We start from the raw sequence: 13,004 nt of genomic DNA, 5'->3' as shown, positions 1-13,004 counted from the left end.
TGTTCTAAGTCAGCCATAAAAATGTTGACATACTGTGGGGCCATGCGGGTACCCATAGCAGTGCCGCTGATCTGAAGGTATACATTGTCCCCAAATGTAAAATAGTTATGGGTAAGGACAAAGTCACAAAGTTCAGCCACCAGGTTAGCCGTGACATTATCGGGGATAGTGTTCTTGACGGCTCGTAGTCCATCTTTGTGTGGAATGTTGGTGTAGAGGGCTTCTACATCCAAAGTGGCCACGATGGTGTTATCAGGAAGATCACTGATGGATTGTAGTTAAGTCATTATGCAAGGTAACCTATTTCCCCTTGTTTTCTTCTACCTCTTCCTTTCCCCCCCCCCCCCCGACGTTCTTGTTGGACCCTGGATTTGTGCTGGAAATGGCCCACCTTGATTATCGTACACATTGTAAGGAGAGTGATCACTTTAGATAAGCTATTACCAGCAGGAGAGTAGGGGGAAAGAAAACCTTTTGTAGTGGTAAACACCCATTTTTTCATGGTTTGTGTGTATAAAAAGATCTTCTGTGCTTTCCACAGTATGCATCCGATGAAGTGAGCTGTAGCTCACGAAAGCTTATGCTCAAATAAATTGGTTAGTCTCTAAGGTGCCACAAGTACTCCTTTTCTTTTTGCGAATACAGACTAACACGGCTGTTACTCTGAAACCTACAATGTCTATATAACTCTCTGACTCTTCACTGGCTTACTAGAGAGCTCAGCAGAAAATTAGAATTGCTTTATGAAGCCACTTAAGTTTGAACAGAGACGACAACAGCCTTTCTTCATTTTAAAGTACAATGAGTTAATGAGGAACCAGTTGTGGATATGAACATTGTGTTTAATAGGTGGCTATAGATGCAGAACCTTTAAAAGATAGAGGAAAAGAACACTGTATATCCCTTTCTTGCTGTGTAAGGTATTGTTACGGAGATATACAAACTCCATACGGGACAAGAAGTGGTTAAAGATCTGTTCTGGGTGCAGGCAGCTCTATTCTGCCACACCTTCAAGGAATGCAGAAGCTGTAGGGGGAGCTTAAAAGGGGAGCAGAGCAGCTCACTTGTTGGCAGACCAGGGAAGAAAACAGACCTCCTCTCCAGAAGGCAGGAGCTTCCCAGATGACCACTGCCTTGAGGGAAGAGAGGGCCTCATGCTGATGCACCTTGACAAAGAATAATTTTTCTCTTTCTTATTAACTCTGTTTATTTGCATTAATTCCCTTTGTCTTTTGTTCACAGATTGCCCTGGAAAGGGAGAGACTTTCAAGTGACCTGGCTGGAAGCTGAGTCACAGGAGGAGTCGGGTCACGGCAGCAGCTGTCAACAGGAGACACCCAGTAGGGAGAAAGCTGCTACATCACACCCAGCCACAAGGAGATGACAGCGGTGAGTCAACCCCCTCAGACATACATACTGTGAAAGTTCCAATTAATATATTAAAGTCACTTCTGTGAGGGGGAGAAAATGCGATGACACAATATGGGGCTTAATTCCACTAATTCGAGAGTGGTCCCATACAAGTGACTAAAAGTAACATAATTAGTGGAAAATTAACCACCAAGAAAAAAAAGGCCCAATCCAAAGCCTGCTTAAGTCAATGGGAGTCTTCCCACTGACTTTAATGCACTTTTTGTCTCAAACCCATGGTTCACTTATTTGTCTCTTAATATTCTGAACTTTCTGTCTATCTGGTTCTTGGTAAAGATGTTTAAGAATATTAGAAGTACAATCAGAAACTAAGAGATGTTTTCTCTGCTGCAGAATTGCAGTGGTAATTATGAGGCTCAAAGACAGGTGTGGAATAGTGATAAAGCATTTACTCTTCTGCAGCTCTGAAAGGTCTGACAGTTTTTTGGGATGAAACAGCTGACTATTAAGGACCTCAAATTCTTTCCAAGGAATCTCACAGATAGCTGGGAGTGAAGACGCTGAGTCACTTCTTGGGAGAGGATTGTGTTTTTTACCCTCAATGTAGGGTGGGGCCATAATATTAATCATTATTATGGATAAAAACAAACAAATCCAGACTGCAGTGTTGACCCGATCTGTTTCTCTGCTTTCTGCACTGATATGAACTAAAGTGCATGGTATTCTTATGTTTATCTCTTCCTCACAATGGTTGTGTTAATACTTTCTTCAAATAGAAACAACCGGAAAGAACAGGTCCCAACTCCACGAACCAACCAGTTTTTGAAATTCTTGAATTATGAAGGAAAGTCTTTCTATAGCATAATACTAATGTAACTGCAGTAGCCAGAAAATTAACAATTCCCACAGGTTAGACATTCCTTATATGTGTAGTCATTAATGTGTATGTAACTCTGGTCTAAGGTTTTAATCTTTGTGCTCTTTCAAAAATGTGGTTTTGATGGAAATTTACATGTTAATTGTTTTTATACTTCTTTAACTTTTATTTCTAAAGCCCCAATCCTTTAGGGCCTGGTGACCAACCTATACATCTCTTAATGTGTCATTAGCACGCACTGAATTCTTGATTCGTCTTACATCACTATCCCACACATCTTCTGCTTTCTCCACTCCTCCAGCTTCAGTGCTCCATTGCTCTCCTTCTGCTCCCATCTCTGTTACTTTCTTCAGGCATGGAAAGCTCTTCTTATTCCAGCTTTCTAAGCCACTCCCTTCCCTCATTCAAAACCTTCCTTAAGGCTCACTTATTCTGCAGGGTCAATAAGAAGTGAACCAACCAATCAAAAACCATATTTCTGTAACTCTAGATTATTCCTCTAGAACCATGTATGTCATATCTCTTCTCTTTTAGACTATAAACGCCTCAGGGCAAGCACTGTCTCCATTCCGTGCATTGTACCACATAGAGCATTTAGCCAATGATGAAAATTTGCACTTACGTAGCACAATACACCTGAGTATCTGAATGCTCTTTACACGTATACTCATATTGGCATTTAGTAAGCGAGATAGCTTGAGGGAGGCTGGGTCTGGGTTAGAATTAGACTAGCATTTAGGGTTCAAGGTTGAATTAAAGGTAGGGTTTGGATTTGCCAGAATTATACACTCAAACAAGATTTTTTTAATTTTATTTTTTTTGCCATGAAATTGCAGAAGTCTCTTGATTGATCACCTGATCTCTTGAAATTGATCGATCTGCTCCAGATTTATGGCAGGGTAGTTAAGAGCAGGGTCTGGGCATAACATTTTTTTTAGTCACTTTTACAATGTAAACTGAAAAAGAAAAGTTTTGCCTAATTCTGGAAATATAACTATGAGACGGTGGTAAGACAAGTGCCAGCTCAGTTCAAAGTCTAGGCATTGGCTGAGAACTGACAAGCTCGCAGCTTGAAACCAGGCCCATTTATTTGTGATTGAATGTATTTGGTGAAAACTAATGGCATTCTTTGTTTTCACTCATGTGTATTCTGTTATAATGTAATAGCCAACATTTACATTTTATATACTCTAACTAAATAACCCATCAAATGAGAAAGAAGCCTTGTGTAATGCAAATGAAGAAAACTTTAACAGGAAAGTGCTAATTTTTGTGCATTTTAAAACAAGTGGTCATTTTCTGTGATGACTGGTAGAGGTGCTGGAACAATTTTTATAGTGGAGGTTCTGAGAGCCATTGAACCAAACTGTAAAGCCTATATATAATGGAAACCACTTCAAACTAGGGGATGCGGCAGCATGCCTAGTTTGAGCACCTATGATGATTGGAGATCAGACTCTAAATGCGTTCCTCTCTCTCTCTGTCATTACTCCCTGACGTAAGGGTCACCTGGATGAAGCACAAACCCTCACCTGCACCCCAACCCCCTGCCCCAGCCGTGAACCCACTCTCGCACTCCAAACCTCTCGGCCCCAGCCCGGAGCTCCCTCCTGCACCCCAAACCCCTCATCCCCGGCCCCACGCCAGTCTGCACTCCCAGTCAGAGACCTCACCCCTCATTTCAGGCCCCACCCTGGAGACCACGCCCCAGCCCAGTGAAAGTGAGTGAGGGTGGGGGAGAGTGAGCGATGGAGGGAGGAGGGTGGGGGAGTGAGTGGGGGCGGGGCAGTGGCAGGGCCTTGGGGAAGGTGGGGCAAGGGTGTTCGGTTTTGTGCAATCAGAAAGTTGGCAACCCTACTCATCATGTCATTTCAACAAGTGTAAAACATCGTGTGGCAGGACAGGGGTAAACCCTTTGAATGCCCTGCTAAATTGCTGGCTAAGCCCTGCTTTCTGGTAGGGAGGCCAGGTGCAGGGGCCCAGGCAGTCAGCAGAGAGCCCAGCTGCAGGCCCTAACAAGGGCTGGCTCACTCCTATGAGTTGAGTTAAATAGCGACAGCTGGGCTGAGGACGAGAGGGCTATAAAAGCCCTGAGGACAGCTCAGTGAAGAGGCTACCCTGGGAGGGAATAGGAGGGTTACATCTCTGTGTAAGGGGACTGTTGCCCTCTTACTAACATTCAGTGGGGTGTTTTGGTTGGCTAGCTCCCAGTAGTAAAAGGGGAAGGGTCTATGGGAAATCAGGACCCTGAGACTGACAGTCCCTGGGAACAATGGCGAGAGGTCAGTGCTCCAGGTTAGCCTGCCCACCCTGTCATTCAGGCTGATCAGAGAGTCAGAAGGCCAGGGAGGTCCCATCCTCCATGTGAGCTGGTTTTGCCTAGGTCAGACAGAGTGGGGCCGAGCTAAGGAAAAAGCAGGGGCCCAAGCTGAGCTGGGGAGCAGAGCTATGTCAGATCCAGAGAGAGCAGACCCTGTCCTAGAAGCAGAGCTGTAGCCCCAAAGCCAGAGGCACAGCCCAGAAAGAGCAGACTTGCCCTGGGAGGAGAGCTGCAGCAACCAGAGCCAGAGGGGCCAGAAAAGCAGCCCAGGAAGCAGGTCAGTGCTGGAAGCAGAGTCACAAAAGCAGCCTGCAGAGCAGGCCTGTCCTGGGAGCAGAGCTGCAGCAACCAGAGCCAGAGGGGCCAAAGAAGCAGCCCAGGGAGCTGGAGGCAGAGCAGCAACAGCAGCAGTGCAGAGACAGAGTGGTGCAGCTGGGGCTGGAGTAGTCTGGAGCTGGGTGCGGTGGGGTTACGGGGGCTCTGCCAGACAGGAGAGTGGAAGGGGAGTCCTCAAGGGCAGGGAGGCCACTGGGTAAAGGAAGTGGGAGCGAGGACTCAGATCCTTTCGCTAGCCCACTTCACCGGGGTAGTGCAGAAGCCAGGAAAGTTCCCCACAAGAGCGGGACTATTCTCCTGCTTACATCTGTCTCCTCACCCAAGGAATGGCGCCCCACGGGCCAGCAGACTCTGGGAAGGGTCTGACTGGGGATAGCTGTTGGGGGGGGAGGGGAAGGGTGATAACCCTGTTGCACTGTAAATAAAGACACAAGGGTGAAGCATCGAAGAAGGCGTGGGGACTCTTTATTTAACCAGTCAACACAGGGCACAGGCACGAGAGAGTGGAAACTTGTGCAGACCCTGTGACACACTCCCCAAATAGCTAGAGCTGCGATTAAAATCACAAGAGCTAGCAATACAGGTATGGCCTTTGAAAATAAGAAAATGCAACTGGCTACCTGGGATATTCTGTGAGATTGCCCTGTGAGCCTATGCAGGGCTGCAGCGACTCCCTTGCAGTATGGCCTCCTGGCCACCAGGGGCAGCGGCTGCTGCAGTGCCAATACTGAGGACAAAGAGACTAACTTATCTTCACGCTCTCCTGAGCGGGCCTCGTGCCTGTGTGGTGCTGCTGTGGGGAGACAGGAAGAGGTCTGGCTGGAGGACCTTGCCGGCAGGGAGGTGAGGGCCAGAGTGGGATGTGGGAACAGGAGTTCAAGGGGGGTAGGAGTGGGGTGGGCTGGACTCCTCTTCATGCCCTTCTGCCCTGTATGGTTTCCCTAGCCTGTTCCCCTCCTTGGATCCCTGGCCCCTCAGTCTGTCTTATTTGAGACATGATCTATGTTTAATTCTGTAAAAAACCTGTCTGTCCTGGAGCACAAGCTATACTCAAACAGGTTGCCAAGTAGGCTTCTAGCATATCTGTTTTTAACTCTTTCTGAACATGATGCTGTGGTAGCTAACCTAGCTTGGGGCTCTGGAGAGGATTATGTTTTGATTCGCATTTTAATGTGGTAAGTGAAACCATGCTATATGCTATCTATATGCTGTGTTTTAAATACATTTCCAAACCACAGCATAGATGTACAGGCCCACATTTTCAAAAGCAGGCTTAAAACAGCGTACCAAATATTTATGGATGAGCAGTTTGGAATGCCCCATGTCTTATATTCATGTGTGCAAATGGCATTTATGTAAGTGAGTTAGGTAGGAAGATGTCTTTGTCCCTGATCTGGAATGACAAATGCGTTTTTTATTCACAGACTGAGTTTGTGGATGAACAAAATCACATACAAACTTGGAGGTGCAATGTTAGTCTTACAGATTTTAGAAGCTGCATTGAGGTCCTCTGAAAACTGCCTAACTTAATCCCGTTGTGTATCAAACCTACAATAAGTTGCAATTTCATTATCAAAAGAAAAGCAAAAGTAAAGAGGGTTGGGAATCAGGTATGACAGTTTTAGGGATGTATGTGCATGAGTGCAGCCTTTTACTAGAAGGTCAGCAACAGCAGGGTCTTGTATGTGGTCTCTCGTGAAACAAAACAGCAGCAGTTAATGTATTTTATGAGTAAAGATGAAAATAGTATCCTTTGAAAACTGAAAAAAAGATATGGTGGGTATAAGCATAAATGAGAGGTATAGTCCCTGCCCTGAAGGCCTTGCAGTTTTTCGGTTCTGAGTTTATAGATCTGTTTCTTCTAGTTCAAATCTATTTTTCCCTTCAAATGTGATTCAAAAATTCCAGGATGATTTGTTAAAGAAAATTCCAAAGGCATTTTGTTCTCTATATGAGGGATAGAGGAATCCTGAAAAGTTACTTGTCCAAAGTAGTATGCCTTGTATAAGATTGTGGGGTTTTGTTCCTTTGGCTGCTCTCTGTTCTATTTCTCACTGTGTCTGCTAAGCAAAATGTGAACTGTATAACATTTTGTATAAACCATTTGAGTCAAATCTTCTAATTTAAAATATTCAAAGTAGGTTTGAAATTAAACTAAATGAATTAATCCCATCCTATTCTGAACCCCACCTACATGGCACATGACCAATATTCAGAATCTTTGTAATGCAACATTTCTGCCACTGAAGCAAGAAGAAAAATAGACCCTCACATGGTTGGCTGATCCATATAAGCCACTGTTCAGTGAATAGGCCCTTTGGTGTGTCACTACTTTCTCCTCGTTTGATAAGCCTGAGACATGGTTACTTTGCAGCTTTGGCACTATATACCTGGCTTGGGAATGGTGTGATGAAAACTGAGATTAGATCTCTGTGCTGCTGACTTGCTAATTTTGGACATAATTGCAAGTCTCAAGGCCAGTATGCCTTTCAACAGCAGAATACAGTGTCTGATACATAAAAACTTACTTCAAAATAGAACTCTTAGAGTCACTTTTTCCCCATGGTCTAGTTCTAGCTCATATGTCACCCTAAGGTCACTGGTCTGAGCCCAGGTCCAAAGCTGTTGATGACAAATCATAATTGTGTAATGGCTTTTCTGTGCATTAGGTGAAATGTGTTGCTCACCACATTCTTTTACCAGGGAACAAATGGGGATCATTTGGAGGGGGGCAGGGTAGATACTACCACAGTTTGCCCTCCTGTTGATAGACGCATCTGAGAGGTTAAGGAGCCTCGGACCATGGAAGCTGGTAGTCCCTCCAAAATAGAACTCAGGCATGTGGGGAAGATGGGTGGGGGAAGTTTACAGTACCACTGCTCATGCAGTTCTGTCAAACCACCACCTTTCTCCACTGAGAGGCATTGCACTGAATCTCTTCACTAGCAGTCATCCCAGCTAACTAGACGTGACTGTGATTAAGAGGAACTATTAAATGGGTTCTATGGCAGCAAATGTATGTGCATCCCTTTCATTTTTGCTAAATGGTTTTGAATAAGAGCCTAAACTTCTGACATTTCAGCAGTCCAGTGCCTGATGAGTTTTCTTTTCATTGATGTCTAGTAATTTCATTTTGCACACAAAAGAAAGTATTTTTAACTGACAAAAGTACTACAACGGTATAAAAAAATCAACAGTTATTCATAACTGTTAACCAAGGTTTGTCCTTGGACAAACTCACAATTTAGTTACGCAATGACTCTTGACTCTTTATTCTGAGTATTCTTCAGATAAATTGTGATGTGTTGGATTTAATAGCACTCCCCACACCACAGTGAGAACTGCCTTGCTTAAAGAGTCTTGGAGCCAGGACTCAATGTACCCCCTAGTTATGAGGTCAGTGTCCCTTAACAGGTGTTAGGCGTAGCCAGCAGAGGAGGATCCACCTCGTCATTGGGATTGCAGCCAGGAGTCTTACACAGGCTATTGCTGTGTAAGAACAGTATCTCCCACACCAACAAATAATGTACTTAAACTTTGGAGTTTAACAGCTAGCTGGAACCAAGCACAACTGGAAACGGAAAAGAGAAGTATTTCTAAGTGCTGCAGTTTTCAAGTCATGATCCAGCAAACCTACACACAGTAACATTTGCTTGTTTGCACAGCATAATCAGATGATGAGGAGGATGATTTTTATTTTGCATTTAATTTAAAAAGAGATGTTAAGAGAAGACATGCAGCATGATCTAGTGATTAGAGTTCTGACAGTCTAGAGATGCAGGTTCTCACTGTATGATCTTGGGGAAATCGTTATACTTCTTTGTGACTCAATTTACCCTCTGGAAATTGTATGTATGTGTATGTCAGATGAAACATGTAAGTTTTTTTTTTCCCTTTGATGAGGAGACCGGGCTGCTTATGAAGGATATTTCCTATTTAATCTCAGCACCCTGCAATATGCACTATGTTTTTTGCATGCTGCTTCTGAAACCTCAAACACAGTGACTGTCTTTGGGCAGATCAAGATCAGATGCATGCAGCTTCCCTTAGATACCATCAAAGCTATGCTTATGTTGGCTGGAGAGGTGACTTCAGGACCCCACATGTGGTACTTGTCTGATTGTCATCAGCATATGTCATCCCTATCTGTCTAGAAAATTGAAACTGTCTTTGGAATGGAGCTGGAGCCTTTTGGATGGTAATACTTATACCTATTGGTACCCTCTATTAACAAAAGTGTTTTGGGGAGAATCAGTTGTTTATGAAGAGTCGATAATAATAATAATGTTAAACTAGAGGATAACTTCCTACTACTGCTACCAAGTAATTGAGGTACTCCTATAACCTAAAGGGTAGGAGTTCTGTGTTGCAGTGCTGAAAGACCCAGGTTCAAATCCTACTGAAATCCAGTGCAAAGGGTCCTCAAGTGTGCAGAAATAGGACAGAGGTGGTGTTCAGATCTATACTGAGTTAAGTTTTGGGTGTTCAGGCTGAATCTGGGCTAGGATTGGAATTATATGATGGTGAAAACTTGCCTTTAGTTCTCACAAAATTTTGGCCCAAGATGGCAGGACAAGGACAAAACCGCTTTTGTGATACTTCCTCCATCTTGAATGGCGCTGAAATCTTGTGAAAACTTGTCATGAGGGTCGGGCACATCATATCTGGTTTTTAGAATTGGGTTCCTTCTGGATTTGGATCTGATAAGAAACCAGAAAAACAAAGGCAGTTTCTTTCAATATGGGGATTTAAATCCAAACTTCTCTGCTCCAGTGTTGAAGAGGTTCCTATCTGAAGGTCTGATTTCAGGCAATTTTCATTTAGGGAGTGACTGTTTAAAGAGCCGCAGGAGCCCTAGAAACTGAAGTCTTTTGTTCACAAGCCACGTACAGTGCAGATGACAGCAATCCGTTTTCCCCATGCATTGCCAACAAGCTTAACCCTGAGCTGGAAAGACTTTACTCTGGAGAAGTGAAAGGAAATTCAGTCTCTGAGCTAACTCAGCCCTTTATTTCCTTGGAACAAACATTGCCAAGTGTACAAAGTTATGATGATTATGTGATGAGGACCCATTGTCCACTAGGGATTTAAGGACCCTATGATTTTAATGGAAGACTGCAAAATAAACGGTCCCACAGGACAGTGGTCTGGAGGTAGGCAGTAGAGCCTCAATATACTTATCCCTGTTATACTTGGACACCTTTGAGAGCTTCAAGGTAAAACTTTTGATGTCTCTTTTACAATGATCTGTTTCCTTACATATTTTGAAACATCTGTTCCAATAGTACTAAAAGTTTGCTGTGACCGATAACTTTTCCAATGCTAAGCACTTGTTAAAATCATAACATGTGTTCAGACCAGACCTGGATAAAGATTGTGCTATTCTCCAAATTATATTGAAAGTTTGGCAATTTTCTTCAAGTTACAACATAACTTTCCCATGAAGTCTAAATATAGACTTAAAAGTAAAAAATCTTTCCTGTTTAGTGGAGAATAATAGTGACCTTTACCTTGTCCAAATCCTATTTTTAAAACCTAGGATTCAGGGATGTGTTGCTGTTTGGGTATTTTTTCAATTAGCAATTCTAATGGACAGTGGCCTGTTTTCTGAGCAATGCCACTTCAGTTGCCCAACTCTTAATTTCTTTGCAGTCTTTCCTTTGTGAAATGTTAACCTACTTGATCAGCATCTGATAAATGCTGTTTCAGGAGGACATAGGGACTCAGCAGAGGTAACAATCTATCCATCCACCTGTAATGTGTACATTTTGGGCCAGATTCTAGCTGATGTAAAATGGCCTAGCTCTGACTCCACCAGCTGAGGATCTGTCCCTTCTCACTAATGAAGACCAAGGTGGTGGAAGTTTTTCCAGCCCTACATGAAATTATTATTATTTTTTATTATTTATTATTTTTAAAGTCTTTCATTTAAGATTTTCATTTGTTCTGACTTTGGGTTAATTTTGTTCTAACAAAATCGGCAGCATTTTCTAGTAGTCAGAGAAAGGGACTTTTGGGTTGTGTTCTTCAGTTTGCCACTGACTCACTTTTCAAAGTTAGGGATCTTACAGTCTGATACTACTAACGCTATTTGCTGTAAGTGCTTACTAACACATAGTTTCAGTTGTTTTAATGGGACTACTCATGTTATTAGTACTTCAAGTCTCTGGGCGCTGTGGATGCTTAGAATCTTTGGAATTCAGGCCATTTATTTAGATGTCTTTTTGAAGGCACCTGTTTTGAAAATGTTGATATTTTTCAATGCCTCAGCTTACTCATCTTACAAATGGGCATAATGATACCCAACTCATAGGCACACCATGAGGCTTAAGAAACCAATGTTTGTAAAACACTTGTCAATCGTTCATTGCTAGGTGATCTATATAAATGCCAAATACTGTGGGGATAATTGATTCCTTTGTTTTTATTCACTATTTCACTTACCTTACTGATGAAAATGATGTCTATACAAAACCTGACAGGCTTCATCAGTTCACTCGGCATTTACTCTGACTGCAGGCCTGATCCTGGAAAGTGCTGAATACCTCTTATGAGCTGTGCCTCGTTCACTTCAACATTTTGCCAGATTGGGTCCTATACTTATTCCTGCTGCTTCAGATATCTTTGCTTGTAGGGCCCTAATTCATATGGAATAATCTAAAACTGCATTGTTTGATTCTTGATGAATCTTGGATCTTCATGAAATTCTCTCTGTTCAAGCTTATTATTTTAGTGTTTTCCATTAATAGTGAGATTTATGCTTGGCAACTATGCCAATGCAGGGCAAGAACTCAAAGCCTTTAATACCAAGTATTTTATATGCCTTCACAGTACGTCAGATAAATCCAATTGAAAACAGCTCTTTAAATCTTTCTGTAGCAAATACCAAACAGATTTTTCAAGGAAGCTTTGTGTGTGGTTTCTCTTTTCTTCATTTTTTTTTTTAAGAAGGCAGCCAGAAGTTGTACTTTTGTTGTTACCATAGATTCTTCTTGTCGGATCCAAATATTCCTAATAGTCAGTGGGAAATTGATTTGAAACAAAATGTTAAATCATATTTTTAGGAACAAAATTCAAGTGTTTCTGTTAATCCCTCTGACATAATAAGGCTAGACAGATACTTTTTCATTTGGTAACCTCAGATTCAATTATTGAATCTATTATACTGGTCAATAAACTACTTTCTTGGAAATCCATAAGGTCTTTTCATTATTGGGGGGGGGGGGGGGGTAGAGTTGGAAAGGACCAAAGCAGGGGGTGGGGAAAAGAGTGGTATTTTCAGCTTTCTTACAGGGTGTTACAATGATGAATAGCAAAAGTTATACAACTTTAGGTGTTTAAAATATTGAAGGGTGCCCCTTCTGTATCAAAGCTCTTTAATGGTTTTATAAGTAATCTAGATTTATTCAAAAACCTTCTGTTCTAAAGACCATTCTGATTTGGGAGAGAAACAAAATTCCAGAAATCTCCATAGAGCCTTATGTCTGGCATGACTTTCAGAACAGAATTTCAGATAAACATCAAAACCTTGGAGACTTTTGGGGTTCAGTCATCATTCCTAGGTATTTTTTATAATTTTTATTTTTGAGTGAATTTAGTGCTTATGGAAAGAGGTTGGACTGAAACCACTGGAGACTGAAATTACCTCAAGTATTTTTTTTTAAATTGTATTATAGTGGTGTTTAGAGGCCCCAACCAAGACTAGGATTCCAATGTGCTAGATGTTGTACAAATGTACTATAAGAGATTCACTGCCCCAAAGGGCTTACAACATACATTGAAATTATTAAATTTAAATCTCAGTTTACAATGCGCAGACAGTGCAATGTATGTTATCCTCCATGTTGCTTCAACCCTGACTTAGGAGCTAGGCCCACTCAGTTCTTGGCCTTGCTTCTGAGATTGCTATCTAGTTTGTTGATTTTTGTTTTGTTCTAAGTAGTTTGGACTCTGGGAACTTGCCACTGTACAGTCACACATGCCACTGTACAGTCATCAAATACTAACCCCTTTCAGTTGCTACTGACCTAGGGTCAGTGAAGTAGCAACAAAAAAATAAAGGAACCAGGACTTGGGAGTGCATTTATCCTACAGCCACAT

At 42.3% G+C, this 13,004-nt stretch overlaps 1 long non-coding RNA gene across 3 annotated transcripts in view; it reads left to right on the top strand.

Moving 5' to 3' along the window:
* Positions 1 to 1,081: 1,081 nt before the first annotated feature.
* LOC142073234 (uncharacterized) overlaps positions 1,082 to 13,004 on the top strand; it is a 309,657-nt gene continuing 297,734 nt past the window's right edge. For all 3 annotated transcript variants that reach the window (XR_012669999.1, XR_012670001.1, XR_012670000.1), the window contains exon 1: positions 1,082 to 1,389. This is a non-coding gene — a long non-coding RNA (uncharacterized LOC142073234). The remainder of the gene's footprint in view (positions 1,390 to 13,004) is intronic.

Source organism: Caretta caretta, chromosome 9, assembly GCF_965140235.1.
Source record: "Caretta caretta isolate rCarCar2 chromosome 9, rCarCar1.hap1, whole genome shotgun sequence".
Taxonomy (NCBI): Eukaryota; Metazoa; Chordata; order Testudines; family Cheloniidae; genus Caretta; species Caretta caretta.
Note: the sequence above shows the minus strand (reverse complement) of the source record. Positions and strands in the feature narration are given on the sequence as shown.